At 52.7% G+C, this 22054-nt stretch overlaps 1 protein-coding gene across 4 annotated transcripts in view; it reads right to left on the reverse strand.

The window, feature by feature from the left end:
* LINGO1 (leucine rich repeat and Ig domain containing 1) overlaps window positions 1-22054 on the reverse strand; it is a 74949-nt gene that overhangs the window by 25689 nt on the left and 27206 nt on the right. Inside the window, exons 4-5 of one of the 4 annotated variants that reach the window (XR_011154146.1) lie at window positions 21553-21623; window positions 20387-20987 (exon numbers count right to left, since the gene is read on the reverse strand). The exons of 2 other annotated variants lie outside the window; for them this stretch is intronic. The gene's annotated coding sequence lies outside the window, so the exon portion shown is untranslated. Of the gene's footprint in view, window positions 1-20386; window positions 20988-21175; window positions 21624-22054 lie in introns of those variants that run through there. One more of the 4 variants, XR_011154145.1, reaches the window with a different exon arrangement.

Consider the following 22054-nt stretch of genomic DNA (forward strand, 5'->3'; position numbering starts at 1 on the left):
CAGGGGTGATGGGTGCAGGCTGCTGATCTGAAGATGCTCACTGAGCTGCTTTAGTGACACAGCCACGCAGCTCCAGGCACCGGAGATTATTCTCATCTCTTTTCTTGTTTGGTCGACTTATTCAAAGACTATTAGTGGATTAACTAAAATTCTTATGATGCTGAGCAGCATCTTCGCAGGGGTTTACGGAGGTGGAAGGGGCAGCTTTCACGGGCAGCTTTCATGTTACCCTGGAGCACGTCTGCAGCTGGGCGGGCTTGCCAGGGAAACAAGAGGAGGCTCAGAGCCCTGGCAGCAGCCACTCTCCTCTCCAAGCTGGCACTGCTGTAGAGCAACTGTCTGGAGGGCAGCATTGACAGGGGCTGGCAAGCCCTGTGGTCCCTGCTGCTCTCTCATGTTTGCCTTGCAGCTTCTGGGCTCCATTTCACAGGGAGGGCTTGGGGACACAGAGGACTGAACCCAGGGATGGGGGAAGTCTCTCCACACCTTCTGTTGCTATGTCCTCCTTCCCACAGGTAACTCCCCCACTGGGGGTGTTGCTCTTATAAGCTCTGCTTCTGTGTCCAGAAGGTCCCAGGGCCATGCCCTGATATCCCCACAGCCCACAGACAAACAACCTCACAGCATCCCTTGTTTTCCCAGGCTGCATCAGCACGTGTGGCAGAGTCTTCCCCCTTCCCACCCCCTCCTCATCAACTGGCAAAGCCCCAGCGGTTTCCCCCAGAGAGCGTGCGGTGAGACACAGCATGAAACAACTGCACATAATTAGAGGATTGAATGGGGTATGGGAGCAGAGCAGGGAGCTTGCAACATCCATAAATAGCTCGTCTTGCCGAGCTGCTTAACTCCTTGCTTGTTCTTGCCAAAGTGCAGACCCCAAAGGGATGGTGCCTGTGCATGAACAGGGGTGGAAAGTTCAGAAGCGTATTTTTAAACCATTCAAGCTGTACTCGAGCTGAGTGATACATTATTGTCTCTGTGTGTCACTTGAAATATCTTATGAATGCAAGAAATAAAAAAAAGCCACCATTTTGCTTCTCTACACTCCTACCCCTCTGCTTCTACCCAAATAACGTCAGGCTAGAGCTGAAAAGTGAAAGGAAAGCACCACAAGCTAAGGCTGCTTAAAAGCAGCATGAAAAGCTCTTCTCTGGAAGGAAGAGCCCCAGCTTGTGGGGCTGGAGGCCAGTGGAACCGGCATCAGGCGCAGGTACCTGCGGACAGCAGTGTGCCAGAGCCTGCCAGGAAAATACTGGGGTCCCCAAAGCATCCCCAGCAAGGACAGCAGGGCTGTGCGCCTAGCAGCAGGGGGTTAGGTTGGCTATCAGGAAAAAGCTCTTCATCCAGAAGGTGGTTGGGCACTGGTACAGGCTCCCCAGGGAAGTGGTCACAGCACCAAGCCCGACAGAGTTCAGGAAGCATTTGGACAACACTCTCGGGCACATGGCGTGACTCTGCACAGGGGATGGTCCTGCACAGGAGCTGGACTCGATGATCCTTGTGGGTCCCTCCCAGCTGAGCACATTTTGTGGTTCTGTGACTCTGGGTCAACTAGTCTTGACTATTGTCCCATAAGAACAAGGGACTTACTCTGCTACCCCACCCTGGGTCCATGTAGAATGGCATCACCTCCGTTCTGCCCATCCTGAGCTCTGCGGCCTCTCTGGGTGGCTGGCACTTGGTGACAGTGACAGTCCTCAGTCCCTGGGTCTGGCAGCCAGCCCCAAGCTGTGGTTGGAGACAGGCATCCTGAAGAGCCTGACAAACAGGTGGAGCCATGGTGAGATGCAGCGGGACAGAGGGAAAACAAACCAGAAACTCACTGGGAAATAATTTTTCTCCTAAATGGGGCAGACGTAATTAAGCAGCATGGGCTTTATGAATGATACTAGCTCTGCCTTGAAACACATCATTACCTCTCTCTGTTAGAGCAGTGATTTTAAATACATATTTCCTCTTCCAGTGCTAGAGGAGAAGGCTCTGTGGCTGGGATGCTGGGATATTTTGCTAATCACCTCTTATTTCACCTAGTGGCAGGGAAGTGCCAAGCTCTGGCTTTCCTGCACACACACCTCTGCTCCAAATCACTGCTGGGCACTCTCCCCTTCCTCTCCTCTCTGCCACCACCGATACCAGAGGGAAGGATGGCGCTGAACCTGCTTCCTCCAGCCCCAGAGGGTTTGAGCCTCTCTGTGCCAAACCTGCCTGGCATCCCGGTGCCAGAGGTCACCCCAAGCCCCTCTACCCAAGCTATGTGAGCCCCTCACCGTTTTGTTTTCCTTGTTTTACAGAACCTGAGGCTCAAGGGGATGAGATATTTCACTGACTGCTGACCCAAGTTGGTTTCCCCCATCTGGCACCCTCTGCACCCAGCAGGGTTGGGGTGTTCCTCTCAGTTTGGTACAATTTGGACCTTCCTGTTCCCAGATGACTCCCCCAGCCTATGCCATGTCTGCCATGAGTGCTCACTGCAATGGATTAGAGAGACTCGAGCAAGAACGAAGGGCTTTTGTACTAGAAATTGAAAGTTGATGGAGTGTGTCACAGGAAAATGACAACAACCTACTGTACCTCGAAAGACAATTATTTTTCCCTCATTGGAAGTGATTGAATTTCTCCATCAGTGACACTACCAACATCGTCGACACCAACAGCTCTCTTATGGAAAGGCTCTTTCCCAGCTGCACACCTGAATTTTCTTACACCTGCCCTCTCCTCCCTTACCTGCTCTGTTTCCTGTGCTTTGGCAGGATGTGCTCAGCTCACAACCAGTATAGAGATCACCCTCAGCTGGGTATGCTCTCCCTCCCCATCCCTGCGCTACTGCAGACCCTTGCTTCCCTCAGCTCTGCTCCTCTGGACTAATTCTGAATATTCTGTGCTTCTGTGAATGTGGCACGGCTGGAAACCACAAAATTAAATCACGTTGCTTCACTGGGATCAGCCATGGTAGCATCACAGTACTGGGGCTGTGCTCAGTGTCTGATACAGGTACTCACACTGGCAAAAAGAAAGAGCTGGGAGGCATGGTGACCTTTCTAGAGATGGGGAAAAGGGTCAGGCAGCACCTCCAACTGCTGTGGGATTGGAGTGTTGGATAGCACCCTGGAGAGCCTGCTCTCCCTGCAGACCTGGAACATCCTGTCATGGACACTTGTGCTGGAGGCTGGCCTGGGGACACCCTGCAGCCACATCTCACCCCAGGGTGAAAGGTACAGCCAAAAGCCCCTTCTCTGAGTGATTTTGGCCCAGAATCTGGAGTAGTACCCAGCAGTACCCCAAGGGCTTTGGGGTAGGTTCCTGTGTGTGTCTGGGGCACAGCTGTGCTTTCCACAGGCTCTTTCCCATTCCCAAGGTGCTTCCTCCGCAACCCAGCCTGAGTTACTCCCTGCTGGCAGAGGGCCAACCTGATTTATTGAGACACATGAACTAATGAACAAGCCACAGTGAAGCACCAGGAGCCTGCTACATCCCACTGCATCCACCTGCACTGGGAGCTGTGCAAGGCTCCTCACAAGCCTTGTCCTTCTCCCAGTAAAGACCAAACCCTGAAAACCTGGGGAGCGCAGGAGGGTGCCACCACCCCATACGCCTTTTGGGGGGACAGGGGTGACAGCCGGGACTATGTCTACGCTGTGCAGGGTGAAAATCCCACCGGGAAGGATCAGGAGGGCAATGGCAGGTCGGGATGAGTGGTGAGGCTGGCACAGGCAGGACACCGCCCCACCCCGCTCCGTGGGTGCCACGCGAGCCAGGATTGAGGAATGCGCACACTCCGGTGGCGTTCGGAGCCCCATATGTTGTGTGGGCTGAGAGCACATATGTTAGATATACACACATCTACGTGTGCCTGCGTATATATATACACAGACATACATGAGAGAGACTATTATAGATACAGATTTACATATATAGTCAACACCAGCAATTACTGCAGGATTTTGAACACAGCAGAATCAGCCCCAGATATCAGAAAATGCCTATCTTTATCCCTGCCCTCCGAGCCTGTGCCTTTGGTTAGGCTGGCGAATGCCATGTGCCAGAGCCCCAGCTGGGGAGGGTGCTGGGGGCAAGCAGGGCTGCCCATCTCCCATACCTGCACTCTGCACACTGCCCCAGGAAGGAGCAAAGCATCTTCCCTGGCCACGCACAAATCCTACAGCCCAGCAGGGATCCGGGGGGATACATCTGCCCAAGCACAGCCTGCATGCACGGACAAGCTGGATGAACTCCTGTATCGCTAATGGAGAGAAAAGGCCTCTCAGGGGCAGGATTAATCTCGTTCTAAGGTGGCTGCCTGAGAAAGGTCAGATGAATTTTGGCTGGACGTGCCTTTTTTCTCCCCACTGACTATAAATGTCATCCAGCCAGTGGGCTCCAAGGCAGGTACCTACAGAGAGGCCACATGCAGACAGGCAACAGGAACTCAAGTCCATAGTTGCTGCCCTGGATCAACCCTGGTGCTATGCGCATCCACAGGCGGCACAGGGAGACAAACCCAGACCCCAGCTCAGAATCTGAGACCCTGAGATTTCTACCAGACACACAGCTCAGCTGGTAAAAAGTTCATCTTGGTAAGTGAAACTTTTCCATTCATTGTCTGCTGTAGCCCCAAGCAGCATCACCCAGCTGTAAAGTACTTCAGAGTTGACTCAATGTCACATTTAAGTGCTGGATGCATCAGAATTCAGGATGCTTCAGAAAGGTTATGTAAACCATTACATCAAATCCTGGGAGAGTTATTAAGGTGAGCGGCAGAGCATGGGAGAATGGGTGATTATCTCACAGCAGTGCTGTGGAACCACACCAGCAATGGCCAACAGAAGGATGTAACTCATTCTCCTTACAAGCCCAGTTTTGTTTTCCCCTAATGTGTCTTTAAAAAAAAATCTGTCCACCAAAGAATTCTCTACACTGGAATAGAATTATTTGACAGAGTCTCCAATTAAGCAGCTAAGGCACTGGGGAGATAAGAAGGTTTGAATGAGGGAAAATTTATAACTATTGGACAAGTCTCTATTCCCCCTCCCCTTTCTGAAATGTCATATTTCAAATTCAGTGTGGTCTATTAACTCCAAATTTATTTTATTCATCTCAACTTGTGCCTTTGAGGACTTGGGGGAGGCCTGCATGGTTAATTTTGGAGTTATTTGCTATGGACTCTTGAACCTCTCAGAAGTGTGTGGGCTCTCCAGGGAGGTTCTCCAGTTGGCAGAACTTGTCCTCAAGGACATGAAAGCATCTGCAGGTGCCTGCAATTTTTCAGAGTTTGGAATGGACCCAGCCAGATTGAAAGTGAGGCATCAGGCAGTATAGAGACCACCCTCAGCTGGGTGTGCTCTCCCTCCCCATCCCCGCACTACTGCAGACCCTTGCTTTCCTCAGCTCTGCATCAGAAGGCATCAGAAGACATTTAGAAATCTTCAGGATCAGCAAATGTATTTTGTAAAGCACGGAGCTGACCTGTTTGTGTTAAATAATGGTAAGAATTTTGTGGGGGCAACACAACTGGGAATTGCAGGCCCAAAGCAGCCAGCTGAAGGACTAACCTTAAGTCAGGAGTCATCACACTGAAAACCTTTGGTGCTGGTGGGATAAAGCAGCCAAGAAATGCTAATTATAACAATACCCCTGAATAACATCCTGCAGCATCCTGCCCAGAATGCTCCCACATGGCAATGCTGCCTCCTCCTTGAAAAGCCACAGAAACCACAGGGAGACAGCCAGAACTGTCTTGTAGAACTCCTTATCCCACAGGATTTATCCCCCAGGATTAACACACCCCATCTCCATGCCAGCAGCCTGCATCCACCTCTGGGTGAGCCACTGGGATGTTGCTGCTTCGTGCCCCATCACCAGGGTGAAATGAGGAGCAGATCCCATGGCAGACTGATCCCTAGCACACAGCCCCAGTCCAAAAGCTTCATATTGGAGTCTGGCGATGCAAGGAAGTCTGTACTGGAGTCTGCACACAGGAATGGGGATGGGGTGTGTGCTGGCAGTCACGGCAGTCCTGGCAGCATCTCCTGCATGGGACACATGGGCTCTGCCTTTCCCAGCCCCTCAGGCAGAGGAGAATGAGGCATCGCTGAGTAACTGGGTGGATTCCTGGACCAAACAGCAGCAGGAGCAGCACCAGGGGTGCCACATAACGTTCAGCCCTACGGCTGTTCTGCTGTCACCCCCTCTGGGGGGTTACGACTGCAGCACATGCCATTGGCTTCCCTTTCTCAGTGTGCTCAGTGGTGTGTAGCTGGTGTCAAACACGAGGGCAAGTGACTCACAGTGGCTCTGGCAGCACATGGTCAGTGTCCAGGCTGAGCTGTGTGACAGTCCTGGAGAGCTGTGCCTTTCAGTGCCACTGTACTACTCCTCAGATCCTGAAAGTGCTGCTGTTGAATAACACCTGGACATGGGCTTGGCCCAGCCATGCCCACAATGAGCTCTTTGGAGGGTGCTGGGGGTCCCAGTCACGTTGTGAGAAGGTGCTGTTATTAGTAACTCACGCAAACCCTTGAAGAGGGACATCTTGTCCCCAGAGGTGGCAGGGGACCTGTGCCCATGGGACACATGAAGGAGCACCTAGGCTGGAATCAGCCTCAACCTGCTCTGTGCACAAAAGGAGCCCTGACTCTTGGGCTAACAGCTGGCACCCTTCACTGACATTCATTTAAGAAAAATTACAAATACCCCCAACGTGGGCTAATTAGCTAATGACATTATTTTGGCCTGATGTGCCATATAATTAAACAACTAATAAACGGCAAGAGTCCTGTGTTGCTGAGGCTCCTGAGTCAATACCATGCTATTACCACGGTGTAATTGAGTTTACTGAGAACCTCAGCACAGACATCCCAGAGCCCATGCAAGAATGGTATTGAAACAGCCACCAGAGACCCACCTGCTGGATAAAGGAGAAAGAAAAATCTTTTAATCTACAATACAGCCTGGAGTCACACACAGAGAAGACAAGTTTGTGCTTCACACTGTGGTAAATGCAGTTGCTAGAGGAGGGTACATGCCTCCCAAGAGGGGCTACCTGTACAAGAGCTGCTCTGGCAGCACAAGAGACTTCCAGAGCTCCAGGGAGGGTGGGATGAAATGTGGCTTATCCTCACTTCCACAGCAGTGAGGACTTCAAAAAGTCTATTTCTACTTACATTTTGGATGCATTTCTGATGACAGAACCAAAAGGTGCACTGGAGCTATAGAGAGGTCTCAGAGGTGGCTCAAAGCCTCCTCCTGCAGCCTTCACCTTTGCAGACCAAGTGCCCCAACCTAATACTCTGCTGGTAGGCTGCAGATGGGCCCAGAGCTAGATTTAGGGCTGCAAAACCCTCTTTGAGTTTTTTTAGCGCTAGTAGGAAAGAAGGAGGGGAGTAGGTTGGCAACCAAGCTCTCATTTGAGTCATGAAGCCTCTACAGATGTCTCAGTATTATTTGCTGTCCCTGGGGTGGGGAGGGTGATTTTGAGGTGCTCAGAGGTGATTTTGCTATATGGACATGTTGTCAGGCAATGAACACACAACCTTTGTGTGCACACACACATCCCTGAATCCAGGCTCGTCTCCCGTGTGCTCCCCTCCCCGCTGCCCTGCTGCCGAGCTCGTGTCCCCAGATGCACCCGCACTCTGGCTCGCCCTCCTCTCTTTCTCCTCACCTCCCTTCCCTGGCAATGCCAGGCAAGAGCTCCTTCAGCTCCTGACCACTTTCAGGCAGAGCCTGAAAGCTTCGCCGGGGCACAGCAGCATCTGTCATCCCAAGGCAGAGGCACAAGGCTCTCACCCTGTGCTGCTGTCAGGTCCCTGCATGGCAGCAGCAGGCAGAGCCGAGTCCTGCTGGCAGGCTGAGGGCTCGCTGGCCCCGTGGTGGGATCTCCTGGTGACAGTGCAACAGGAGGACAGGGCACTACAAGGGATGGACACAGGGCTGCATAGCCAGGAGCCACAGCAAGACTGGGGACCTGCACCCTTCACACAGGATGGGTTAATGGCTGCAGCTCAGTAAGACCAGCTCACATCCAGCACCTGCATTCCACACTGAAAACAACTAAATGCAGCCCAGACAGAAATGCAGCAGAAGCCTGGGCAGGCAGCCCCATCCCAGGGGTTGCAGCCACAGTTGGTGCAGCCTCAGAGCTCCTGGAGAGTTTCTAGGAGTGTGAGCAGTACTGACAGGCTGCAGCTCTGAACAGGGCCCTGGCTCTGCTGCCACCCGCATCCCACCATGGACCTGCTCTGGTAGCTCATCCTCATCCCACAGAGCTCCTCAAGAAAAGAAGGTTGGACAGAGAGAGATGAGAGCCCAGAGGGAGCACTCTCAGCCTATGCTCCCATCTCTTGCTTAGCACAAACTACACCATCCCCAAGGAGCTCCACAGCAAACCCATAAGGGTTTCTCACTTCACCCGCTGTCGATATTTAAAGCACATGACTTCAGGAGGGAGGTTGGAAGCAGACTAAGTCTTGATCCTGGTGCATGAGGAGCTCCCCAGGACAGTGGGAGAGGGATGATGGCTGAGGGACGGTGAGCAACAGGGCTACATCAAAAGAGGGGAAAAACCTGTGCTTGCAGGAGGGCAGGGAGCAGGTGCCTGCCAGCACTGTGGGCACAGGTGGCCATGCGAGAGGTGCCAGAACAGAGGCTGGTGGAGCTGCCGGCAACTCCAGGGAAGAGGTGGGTGTGCAAAGGCTCAGCAACGGCAGAGCTGCTGCTGACATTGAGAGGCAGCTCCTGTCGTGAGCGTGAGCCAGGCTCTGCCAACACAAACACCCAGATTGCTGAAAACAAGATGTGCAGTCGCACATCTTGGCTGTCAATCAGCAGCGTGCAGGGAGCACGTTGCGGCCGCTCCGGCTGCCACGGGGGAGGGCTCATGCTTTCCCTGAAACGCCTCCGTGGTGGTCGTGGGCAGCCCCACCAGGGTCTGGCCAGGAGAAGACGGCTGTGCCAGGTGGCAGGAATGGTCTCCGTCCTCGCTGCTGGTCAGGGAAATCCTCCCAGCTCCCTGTCTGCAGCTCGGCTGCTTTCCTCCCATGCCCACAGCTCAGGGAGGGACCGAGGAAGAACATCGAACATCTGCTGCTGCTTTGGAGAGGTGCTTGTGTGGAAAGTGATTCCTGCAATCAAGAATTACTACAGAGCACTCAAAAGGCACGCTGAGGGCAGGCAGAGTGTACCTGCACAGACATGAGCCCATCACCATGGGGCCACTGCCTGCCACTCCCAGTGGCTGCAGCCACAGGACAGCCTTGTCCCGGTACTGGCAGAGCAAAGAGGCTCAGAGCAGCCATGGCCACTTCCTCACATACTAGAGCAACACCAGGTGAATGCACACCTCCCCCAGTGCTGGGGTGGACACATGGTGTGACCCCAGGGACCCACACCTGTGCTGAACATCAGGAGTTCAGCTCATGACAGGAGAAGACACCCAGACTCCAACCTGCTGGGACAGATCCTGGGGAAAACAGGTGCAGAAGAGCAAGTGGTTTGCACACCAATGCTGCCTGGAAGTCACCATAGGAAGTGCACCCATCACAGGGCAGCATTCAGACCCCTGAGGCACCACCAACTCCCCTGAAATAGCCTGCCCATGGCTGAGCTCCAGTTCCTTCCCTCCGAGCCACACCACTCTGCTTTGCCATGAATGCAAAGTTTAAGCAGCCCCTATGTCTTCCCTTTTATCTTTCATTTCTATGCTGACATTTTGAAGGAAATTTACTCTCCTTCTTGAAGTATGGAAATCTGTGTCCAAGAGCACTCGGGCCCAAAAAGCTGGGAAGATAAACATATTTGGACGTGTGATTTCACAGTGGCTACGTTGATAGCTTTCAGAGGTCGGGTCCTGTCCATCAATTACCCACAATGTGCATCCGGACGTGACAAGGGAGAACAAAAACCGACTCATTAGAGGGGAAGAGAGGTGAGTGAACACCAAGACTGGTTAAAGAGAGCGGCTCATATTTCAAAGAGTACAGGGAGAGACTTTTCTCCTGCTCTCTTCCCCCACTCCAACAGAAGGCTACATCTGGGAGACACAGCACAGCCAGCACAAGCCATTTGCCCCACAGAGCATTGCCATGTGGCATGAGAATGACACAGAAGGCACCAGCAGAGCTGACTTTTGGGCAGGAGATGTGGCACGGAGCAGAATTTGCAGGAGAGACTTTGAAGTGGAAACATTTAGAATGGGATTTTTGAAGATATTCAAGCCCCTCTCTTCCCTCTGGCCTGCAGGTACTTAGGAACGCTTTGCACATAAAGAATTATTTGTCTAATGTATCACGTTAGAATGCAAGATGACATATCCAGGACAGACTTCATACAAAGCAGAGTTTTAAAAGCAGAATTTTAGCAGTCCCAGGCAGGACCAGGGCACATAAAGCATGTGGTAGAACGAGCAATGATTTCTGTTTAGCCCAGGCAAGGACTTTTGTTTGAATTCTCTGTCCCTAGGAAAGACAATTATCCCTGGCACCTCTGAGCCCAGTGCAGCCCCAGAGGGAGGTTGCAGAGAGCTGTGGTGGGTGATGGGGTGGTCCCAGGGGGCCACAGCAAGGTGGGGGGAACTGGATGTTAATTTCAACACTTTACAGATGGGAGTAACAGGCAGGGAGTGATGGAAGCTGGCTCTGGTCCTCCAAGCCACTTGCCTCTCCTTTGGCTTCCAAGATTCAAACACTAATTTGACAGTGGGATTAAACAAAAAGAATGACCGCAGTCTCAGCCTCATCACTTTTCCCTGGGGATGTGACAGGTGATGCAGGACAGTCCACCCTGTGCAAAAGGGCCCCACAGTGTGGGTGGGGCTGCCTGATGTGGGGACTCCCCAGGCAGGGGATGGACTCCAACCCCCTCCCCCTCTGCCATGGTGGGGCACCTTCCCCTCTGCCTTGGCATCACCCTATCTGTCCCCTGGCATCCCAAACCTGGGGCCAACATGGCGTCAACAGGCCCTCTTTGCAGGTCTCTCCTCCTGCTCTGCTCCCTCTTTCTCATCTCCCACAAGTGTTTCTCAGGGTGTTATTTCCTTTCTAGTATGCTAATCCCTCTCCTGAGTACAAACTGCTGCAATCTTTAGAGGGACAGGGAAGTATTTCTGTTCTGCATACTCCACAGATCCTCCTCTGCATGGAAATGGACACTATCATTATTGAGATTTCTCTTTTTAACATCTCAGCTGAGGAAACACTTTCTCCTATTGAGCCTTTACTAAGCAGAAATGAGGGGGAAGAGGTATAACCCAGCCAGGCTCCTGCACGGAATCTCTCTTTCCTGCCACTCCACAGGGAGTCTCCATTGCCTTCAAGGTGGAATTCCACAGTGAAGGTGGCATGTGACATGCCCAAAGGCCCTGTGAGAGTGGACAGCGAGGACAGAGGACATGAACATGCCCAGGATGCTGTGGCAGGGCAGTGGTGCTCAGCTCCAGGAGTAGGCGGTCACCACGGCCCTGCCGTGCTCCCAGCTCCCTGGGGGGAGTTGGATGCTGGGACCTTGCTTGCAGACCCTCAGTGCAAGGGGGTCCTCATTGAATGGCACCTGGGGTTAAGACATTTCAATGACCAGTCCTGGTGGAGATAACGCTATGTGAGGGGACACAGCACTACCCTTCCAAGCAAATGGGAAGACAATCCATATATAAATGTGTGTGTGTGTGTGTATGTATAGATATATATTTATATGTAGAACTGAACACTTGGACCAAAACAAGCCCACAGGAACCCTCCCCTCATGCCAGCAGCGCCCCAGAGTGGGGGCAAAGGCTGCCCTGCTTTAACAACCACAGCACCGACCCAGATTAAAACTATTTCATCAGCAAATGGATTAATTGGTTGAGGAACTTAAATGAAGCGATCACATGCATCCAGGCTCAAGTGCCCCAGGGTCAAGCAGTGCCAAATGGTTTTGCCCATTCTGGACCTGCATGGATTACACTGGCCAGTGTGGGGATGGATTTACTGGAAGAACTCCCAGATTCCCACCTGGCAGGGAGCGTTTTGCAGGGATGGCAGTGCCTGCAGATAGGCAGGTGACTGGTTTGAAGTTTTGAGCTTCTCAGGTAGAGGATCATATTACTCTGGAAACAGAGGATCAAATTATTCCATTATTCCCCAGGGAGGGGATTAAATTACCCTGGAATTAGAGGATTAAATTACTCACCAAGGGAGAGGATTGAATTACTTTGTGAGTTGTGGGATTAAAACACTCTGCAGGTGGCAAGCTCAAAATAGACCTTCACACAGAAGGCAGGATTAAATTATTCTATGGCTGGTCAGGGAAAAAAACCCCAAACCACCATACTCTGGAGGAAACCATATTAAATTATTTCTGGAGATTAAATTGCTCCACAGGCTTGCTGGATCCCAGTGCTGTGGAGCAGACCATCTGCTTGGGAAGGTGTGTGGATACCCAAGCATGAACAGACATATGACGGGGTCCCGCTGGTGGTACCCAAGTGCCTCCTGGCACCGCAGCACCCGGCGCCTGACAGTTTTGACTATATTTATTTGCACGTCAAGGTTGGGAGCCTGGCAGGGCTGGGATCTGCTCCCCCGCACCATCCGGGAAATCTGGGGGGATCCCAGGTCACCTGGGAGCACGAGGCAGACCCGGGTAATTGAGCCAAATCTTAATTCGGTTTCTTAAGGGAGGTTCTATCTTCTTTTCCTTCTTGCGTTGATGACTCTCTTGCGCAATGGTACCACTGTGTATGTGGGGCAGCAGATCAAAGCCCTCCTTGCTACCAGCCAGGACCAGCTCTCCTCCCCAAATTCCTCGCTTCCACCCACCACCTCCTCTCCCCTCTCATCTGTGGGCTCAGCTCTCCACCTGGCATTTCCCATAGGAACCGGTCAGCAGTGGCTGGAGCATGCCAGTGCTGTCAGCCCTGACTCACTCTGCTGTGTCTCCTTCCCTGGTGCCTGTCACTGCCTGTTCCCAGTGATGGTGACAAATTGGCATTTGAAACTTGTATTGGTATTTTTTATGCTGATTTCTTTCTGAGGCTCCACTGCTGAGATTTTGAGAGGGAGAAAAAGAATGAGCATTTTAGGATAATCTTAAAAGCAGAAAAATTATTACATGTCAAACACCGAACGGGGAGTTTAAAAGGCTCCCAGGTGGGCTGCAGAATTAAATGTTTGGAGGCTTTTTTCCCCCCAGTGAGGTAAGAAATGGCAATGTCACCATAGCAACTGCAGGGCACATTCTGGGCAGCAGCTCAGGAATCCAGCCCCTCTGCAACCTGTGGGGTGAAAGGGGCTGGGGTGGCTCCAACCCTCACACATCTGAGCCCTGCAACCAAAGTGTCTTGGGAGCCTGCAGGTTGACTGGCATGAGATACATCAAAAGCTCCCAGAGACCCATGGGATGGTGTCTGTGTTTCTGGTGAAGGACCTTCCTGATCACCTCAACCCTTCCTGGTATCTCCATCCCACCTGCTCTGGTCCCTTGCACCAGGCCTGGATGCTCCCTGCATCCATCTGGCTGAGCACTTCCAGGGATGGAGAGGCAGCTGGGACCTGATGCTCCTGACTCAAAGAGGGGCTCCAAGGTGCCCCAAATCACCAGGCAAGAGCAGCTGAAGAGCTCAGTTATGCGGCCTGGGCTCCCTTGGCTTTGTGGCTTCCGAGCCACACAGGAAGGTTGTCACCTCCCCAGCTATACAAGAGGCTCATCTGCCTCCTGCTTGCCACTGTTTCCTTGTTGACTTTCTGATGGCTGCTGTGAACAGGGGAAATCATCACAAGCAACCAGGGGTTAATTGAGTGTTAGTTAACTCCTGGTGCTCTCACCGGCCTGCTGGTTACGGTAATTAGCACAACCTGAGCTAACTCATTAATGAGCTTTGCAGGAGAGTCACAGGTAGCAGGAGGGTTAAATCCGCTTGATTACTTCTCTTCTCCATTAGTACCAGCCACTGAAAAAGGATTTGTGGGAGGGAAACTGGTTTCTCTCCGGTTGAAGCAGGATATACCCTGGGAACAGGGCTGATCCCATGGGAAGGGACAGGGACAGCAGATCTTTGCCCATGGCAGGTGAGCAAAACCAGCTCAGCTCTGGGCTGAAAACTGCTGTGACTCCTAACAGAGCTGCAGTTTAGCTGCAAATGATGATGATGAAGGGAAACATTCAGCATTTACAAAGGGCTGTCATTTTCCAGGGGCTCCAATTCAATTTGTGATCTACTCCCAGGAGCTCTCATACCAACAGCAGCCTTGATGGCTCTGACCACAGCAGTCCATCAGGCAGAGGGATCACATCCAGAGACCAGCCTGACATCCAGCTGGTGGCCACGAGGTGAGGAGGGTGGCCCAGTGCTCCATAGCTGGTGGCCTCCATCACCACCTTCCTTCTTCCCCCACAACACATGGCTCCCCAGGAAGCTGGATTCCAACTCCTCCTCTGCCTGCCCTGCAGCCAGATTTCCCCTCTGCTGAGAAATTACCCCGAACACTGGGTCCTGTGGGACATTCAAAGCCATGCTGGATATCCCAAACTTGCTAGCTCCCCCACTTGGCCCCAGCAGTTGCTCCCCAGATCCCCTGTCAGTTCCTCTGCTCTCCTGCCCTGCTGCTGCAGACCCTGGCAGGGGTTCACTGACCCCAGGAGAAACCTCCACAAGCGAGCTGGGAGCCAGCAAGGCCAGCTGCAAACCCAAATGCTGCCCAGCAGAGGCAGGGAGTGATTAAAACCCCCCTTCCCTTGCGGGTGGCTGGGCTGGGCTGGGCTGGGCAAGCCGTGCAGGATGGATGCTGCTGCTTAGAGGCAGCAGGGAAGGTTTCCCTCAGCACCAGATTTATAGTGAGGCTGTAGATCAATTATCAGCAGCCTCTGACCTTGAAAGCAGAGGCACAGAGGGCTGTAGAGCATCTCCCTCCTTTTTCTGGGCAGAAGGAGCCCATACTGGCTGTGATAATCCATAGGAGGGCTGCCAACGGGATCCCCACAATTCCTGGGGGTATGTCCACACATAAGAGGTTTCCTCACATGCTACAGACACACATGCTTTTCCCCCTGGCACCCCTGTACCCTTGTTTTCCTCCTCCCTCATGCACCCAAGTAAACAGACTGGCCCCAAATCCCAGGCAGGGGCAGGAATCCAGCTCCTGAGCCTGTTGCAAAGCAACTGACTGAATGACATGGCACATGAGGAGATGAGGGAGCAGGCAGAGAGAATCCAACATGTCTCTACCATCCCTGAACTTGCTGTAGACTCCAATGAAACCTGATTTTTAGAAGGGGGTAGAGTTCCCTGGAGTCCAGGGCTATCCCTGATGGAAAGGGGAGAACCTGATTTTACAAAGACTCATCCTAGGGTGAAACAGTATAATTTGTTTCAGAAACCAAGCACTAGCCAGCAATGGGCAGCTCCTCCCTCCAAGAGCATGGTGGAAGCATAGAGGTGGGCATCTTGTATGGATGGTGGGAATGCCATCCCTTCTCCCAGCTGAAGGAGGGGATGTGGCACCCAGCTCCCCCCATCACCTTCTCAAACACTGGGGCCTCAGCTCAGAGGGCTTTTTTTTTTTTCTCATGGGCAAACAAAGTGGAAAATGAATTCCTTTAGATAGCAAATGAGTTTAATAGAAATGGTGATGGAGTTATGCTGTGCCAGGAATGTTAATCCCATACTGATGCAGCCGGACTCTCAAGCAAGGCAGTGCAGGAGGAGGAAGGCTGCAATTAAAAGCAGAAACATGAAGTCTGTGTCCAGAGAGTATCCCCAGCTGCTGGTCACACCTTGGCAGGTCCTGGGGGACACCAAGGAGGATGGGAACCAGCTCTCCAGCCACTCTTCCTCCACTAAGGCCCAATACACTGAGACAAGTGATTACAGCTTGTTGGTCCCTCCCTGTAATCAGTGAATTTTGTATGGGGAGGGCCAGAAGAGAAGAGAGTCCCAGGGGAGCAGGAGGGACATGGAGCAGATTGGGAAATGGCCCTGGCAGAACCTTTGCTTCCAAAGCCTGGGGCTCCTAGGTCACCAGGGAGAGGACTCGTGTGCAAAGTGGGAAAACCCGCTGTGTGGAGCACAGCAGCTCTGCCAGCACACAGACAGCTCTGGAGAGAATCCAGATCCACCCTGGGGCAGCCGACATTTCAATTGAGGTCTTCGTAAACAGAGTTACACAAAAACAAGATGTGAATGTCCCTACTTCTACTGTTCACTGAGAGGTGACCCGAGGCCAAGCCTGAGCACAGCCCCAGGGCTGGGGAGCTGGCCATGGCACTACACATCCCCTGGACTTGCCTTTGGGAGCAGCAGGTTAAACAGAGCATGGGACACACGAGCTGCTGGAGACACTTGCTGGACCTGCAGCTGCCCTTCCCTCTGAGGCAGACACTGCTACCTCTGCAAACCTTCACCTGAGAACAGCTTCCAGCCTCACCTCTGTCCTGCCACCAACAGGTTACCTCAACCCTCTGCTCCTCCTGCAATAGCCCTGTCCTGCTCCGGGTCCCAGCCCAGGAGTGGAGACACAAAGGAGGACACCAGGGAGTGTCCCCTTTTCCCTGCAGCTTCTGCTGCCAAGGTCACACGTGTCCAAGTTCAATAATGCCTTTCACAGGTGGGCTGGCATTTCTCTGCACATGGATTTTTTACTCATCCTTTTCATCTGGGTAATTTATCCCCCTTTCCCCAACACAGCTTTAAATTGAGGTCACAGCAGGATCTCGGCTCTGGAGCAAAGAACCAAACACCATCAGCTTCCCCAGGCAGGGACCCCACAGAGAGCTCCTGGGCAAGTGCTGTGCCTGGCCACATCCTGGCTCCTTGTGTCCCACCGTGCATCTCCTGCTTCTCTTGCAGCCCCCCCCCCCCCCCCCCCAAGGCAGGGCAGGAGCCACTCGAGCTGCCAGGGCAGCACAGTTTGGCACAACCTGGGGCTGGTGACACATAGACCTGGTGAGCCCCAGTTCCCCACCAGCTCCTGCCACGCAGCTCAGGATCAGGCTAAGAACAGGCACCCACATCACCCCTTTTCCAAGCAGCCCTCCAGAGAGCAAGAGGCTGGGGCAGGACACCCCCATGCACCAAGGCATAGAAGAGCAGGAGCTGCTGCTGCTGCTTTCCTCTCCACTCAGAGTCACCAGGAAAAGCCCACGCTTCTGCTGCCAGAGCATATTTGATTCTTCTGCTAACCTGACCTTATTTAGTTCATTATAAGCCCCCAGGACATTGCAACTGTAACTTAAAAGGAAAAAGAAAAAAAAATAGCCTAACAAAAACACAAACCTTTTCTCTGATCAATAGTGCAGGCAACTGGAAAAGGTATAATTCAATTTGTCAGCACACAGTTATTAGTTACTGTGATGGAGCCCTTCCTCCCAGCCCTGCTTCCCTTGACGCTCCCGACGCTGTTGGCCCCGGGGCAGGGGAGCAGCCCACGATGTGACACAGAACCAGGGCAGAGCTGAGACCCAGCAGAGCCACACAGGAGCTAATGGAGCTGTGACCTGTGAGTTGAGGCTTCACTGCACCTGGGAGAGGGAAAAGGCAAGGAGACAGAAGTTCCTATGTCAAAGGCAGTGCTGACTGTTCCTCGTCCTTCCATCGGCTTTGCAAACTCCCCTCCTGAGGCACACACAGTGTTTAGGGGCTCCCATACATCCATCCTCTCCGTTAAATGCCACTGCTCTTCCCAAGCGTGTCAGTCCTGCCTTGCTGCACCCCTTTGGGATGCTAATAAAGCCACATCCATCCTCAGCAAGAACCATGCAGGAGACTGGTCCTGCACAAGTGCCCAAAACTCCTCCCCCTTCCTTTCTCCAACGGGCAGCAGGAGCCAAAAGAGGGGAGAGAGCCAGTGTCCCCACAGGGCTCTGCTGTGGACCAGCTTATGGCCAGCAAGAGACCAGCAGGAAGGGAAACATGCCAGGGCATGCATGGCCTCAGAGGAAATCAATTACCACAGGAAGCAAGGGGCCAGAGGCCTTGGGGAGCCTTATCACACACCTTCCACGGCTCTCCATTAGCAGTCTAGCCTGAAATTACCTCCCCTTGCTCCCAAGAGCAGTGGAAGTGGAGGGGCAAAGATGCAGAGCCATGGGTAGGTGTGAATACCAATGTATTCTGTGTGTGCTGCTCCTCCTTGTCCATCCCTTGGCACACTGCCTCCTGAACCACTGGCCCCAAGAGCCATCATGGAGCCGAGAGTGGCCATCAGTCTCCACAGCAGCGCCTGAACCCCTGAGAAAGAGGCACTTCCAGCAACACTCAGCTCAGCTCCCTCCCGGCTCTCCTCCCCCAACTCCTTCATCAGGGAAACCTCCAGATATGCATCCAGAGATGTCTCTTTCCATTTGTTGATGTCGACAGGCATATCACACACACATTCATTATTTAATCTACCTTTGAATTGGGCTAAATAGTTCTAACGATAATTACAGAGCATTTGTATTTATAGAAAACCGTCATGCACTATCTGCATCCACACGGATAATGCCGCTGTGATCTATAAATACGTAAGGGATGGTGTGGGAAGGCAGATGATGCTTCCAGTCGCCATGAAATGCAAAATGCACGGATGGCCTCACTACACAGGGAGCTATTACGGTTCCTCTCCTTTAGATCACGCCGCAAACAGAGCTGAGGTGCAGCTGAGCAGCCACACAGCATCGCAGGGACAAGGATGGGGGCAGGAGCACAGCAAGGCCAGAGCAGCAGAAGACCAGCCACAGGGATGCAGGACAAGGAGGGGCTCAAAGGGAGCAGAAGCAGAGGGAAAGGGGATGCACGCAGTGCTGCCTGGCACAAAGGCTCAGAGCCCTGGAGGGCAAGCAGAGCCTGAGTTGGGAAGCAGCATGGAAGGAGAGAAGGGAGAGAGGGAGGACTCGCTGCTCCTCTTCCCACAGCAATAAAAGTTTTACAGCAGTGTAGCCAGCACTTATGATTTTATTGCCAGCATTACAGAGGTAGAGCTTCTCCAAGCCCCAGCCCCTGGAGTCAAGTTAAGACACAGGAAGCTTGGCTTTCATAAGAAACCGAAGGAAGAGGAAGGAGGCCAGCACTCCCGCCTGCGCAGGAACGCAAACACCCAGCTCCAACTCCAGGCAGCAAATAAAACAAAGCCAATATTTTAAAATTTACCTGTTTTTAAAATGATTTTATGCCTCTGGAATGAAGGCGTGCAGAGAGCAGGGAGCTGGACAGTCCTGTGATTTGGGAGGACTTGCAGGAGGCAGCATTAGCACTACCTTGGTGAGAGTCTCTGTGCACATCCTTGTGGTCCCTGTCCACCTCCCCCAACCTCAAAATCTTTTGGCATTTCTCAGGCTTTAATTCCCTGCTGGCACAGTGGCCCAGCTCAAGTGTGATGCAGAGACACCCCAAATGAGCCATGAAGCCATTTCACAGGTGAGCTCCAGAAGGGCAGGACCATATGGAATGCTGCTCAGCACAGGATCAGGTACACTGCCTGTGCCCACACAGGCACACACACAAATTACAAGTACTTCTATTGCATTAGTGCCTGGAAATTTCATTCCAGTCATATCCCATTCAGTGAGATGCTGCACAGATACAAGACCAAGCAGCTTTTTTTTTTTTTACCTAGAGAGAAAAGCTGGTTTTCTCTGCATATTGGTTTAAAGCAAACACAGCCAGAGGCTGCACATGCCTGAGTAATGGCCCGTGACCGTGCCAGTGAGGAGGGGAGAGATGACAGTGCCGCGCCCAGGCTCATTGGCTTTGAGATCTCCTTGTGCTGCCCCGGCAGTGGATCCACCCAACCCTGCTCTGCAGAGACCGTCCTGCACAGGAGGAAGAGCCCAATCCAGGCCCTGGGTTTCTTCAGTTTAGGGCTTTGCATCGCCTGTTTCCCATTGCTAATTTGTAAGCAAATATTTGGCCATCTGGCAGCTCTGTCCAGCGGGCAGCAAAGCGAACCGCTTGGCTTTGCTGCGGAAAGGGCGAAGCTGACATTAAACTTCTTTCCCCGAATGCCGGGCACCCCCTTCCGACACAGCTTCCACCATTTGGCAAACCACTCCTCCGCCATCTGCCTGGAGAATGCTCCAAAGGGCATGGAGCCTGCTAAATATAGCCGAGAAGCTTAGCAAACATTTGCAGCCAGTCTGAGAAGACTTCTCTCAAAGTTACATCTTCCCCGGCCCATCTCCCTTGCCTGTGACATCTCAGATATCCTTAAACCACCTCTGAGTTTTTTAATCCCATTTCCTCTTTGGAGCCTTTCCCTTCCCCATTCCCTTCTCACTACCACTCTGCACCTCTCCTTTTACAGTTGATTTCTCCTAACACTTCCCTTCACGCTCGGAGGAGGGCTCTAGATGATGCCAGTGCTCCTTTCCCAGCCCACAGATCCTCAGACACAGAGTGGGAGATGGCAGAGCCCGTGGGCTGACTCTGCATTCGCTTTTCCAGGATCAACTTCTGCATGCAACACCCCAGCTTCCACTGACAGCCCCCTACAACTGACATAGGGTGCACACCATGTCGGCACGGGCTCCCCTCTCTCTCTGGTGGCCCAGCTAGCAGCCAGCAGCAGGCTGATCTTCCCACCTCTGCCTCAGTAGCTCACCTTTCTGACATGAAGTACAGGCAGTGCTACAAGCCCTCACCTTCGCATCTATCCACAGCTTATCAGTCCCTTACTCCTCTTTTTCCAGAAAGGTACAAGGCCAGCTGCCTCCTCTCTGGCCCAATTTTAACCTTTCCCACAAAGAACAGGGACCAGGAGCAGTATTCCTCATGGCACAACTGACCTGCTAACAATGAGGAAACCTATTGCAGTGTTGGGCTGAACCACACTTACAGACTTCAGGCAGCTTGATCCCATCATATCTGTTCTCGGGAAAAGGAAGAGCCGTGTTTTGCCGTCTACTTGTGTTTTATCATGACAAACAAACTAAGCACGGAGAAGGAAAACAAGCACCCATCATCCTGGGCACGGACAAACTTGGCACGAAGAGCCCTTGCTGCTGTATAGGGCTGTTAACAGGGCAGCACCTGGAGTTTCCTCCTGGGGAAGCAGAGAAAGGGAAAAAACCCTCAAGAAAACAAACCCCCTTTAACAATGAACTCTCGTGTTCAGTCACACGTGAAAGACAGGAGAAGGGAGAGGAAGGAGAGAGAGAGAAAGGGAAGGAGGAGAGACAACAGAAGACAGAGTACTATTTTCTCTTCAAATATTTATTTTCAGGTCTGCCTTGGAGCGCTGCTTATTGAGATACAGAGCCTTGCTGTCCCACAGCATGTAAGCTCCTGCTGCATGTGTTCATGGCACTGCTTTAACTGGATGGCTGGAGCCACTGGGAATTCCCATCACCCAGTGCCAGACCCCACAGAGGGCAGCTCTCCTTTGGGTCCCACTCACCCCCAGGCATCCCACCATGCTCTCCAGCTCTCCATCCTGAGCCCAGCACCAGGCATCTTTACCTCTTCTAGTGCTGTGCTTGACTCTATCTGGGACCTCAGAATGCACACTTCAGCTCCAACCCTCGCTTTCTGGCCAAGGCACAAGACAGGCTTGGAGCTGGGGCCTTGAACTGGCACTCCTCTGTATTTTGAATTCCTTCAGTACTCACCACTGTCCTCAGGAGCAGCAGAGGTGGCCTGCATGGAGGTGGGAGACTCTCCAGCCAGTTATTCAGGTGAGCTGAAAATAGTGACCAAAGCAAGGTGGCAGTGAGCACCAGCCTGCTGGAAGTGACAGATCTTGGAGGAGAGCCAGAGCTGACATGCTGATCACAGACAGCAATTAAGAAATTAAGCTATCAGAGAAGCTTTTTGAGAGGGATGAGTGTCTGTGGTTTGGTCAGATGCCAGAGCAGGTCAATAACATTTGTCCTTCCCACTGCAGATGGCAATCCTCCTCCACCCCTGATCCCAACATGGTGGCACAGCTCCCTCCTCTCACCACACACCACAGAGGAGCAGAGAGGGAGAACATCAGGACTCTGCGAAGCAGTGACAGAGAGGAGAGAGCTTGGACAGAAACCACCTGGAGAACTCAGACCTGGCAAAACCAGCTTCACCTACCCCTGAGCTGCAACCCCAGCTACAGCATCCCGATCCTGAAACACACCC

The sequence above is a fragment of the Aphelocoma coerulescens genome, chromosome 10 (genome assembly GCF_041296385.1).
Source record: "Aphelocoma coerulescens isolate FSJ_1873_10779 chromosome 10, UR_Acoe_1.0, whole genome shotgun sequence".
Classification (NCBI taxonomy): domain Eukaryota; kingdom Metazoa; phylum Chordata; class Aves; order Passeriformes; family Corvidae; genus Aphelocoma; species Aphelocoma coerulescens.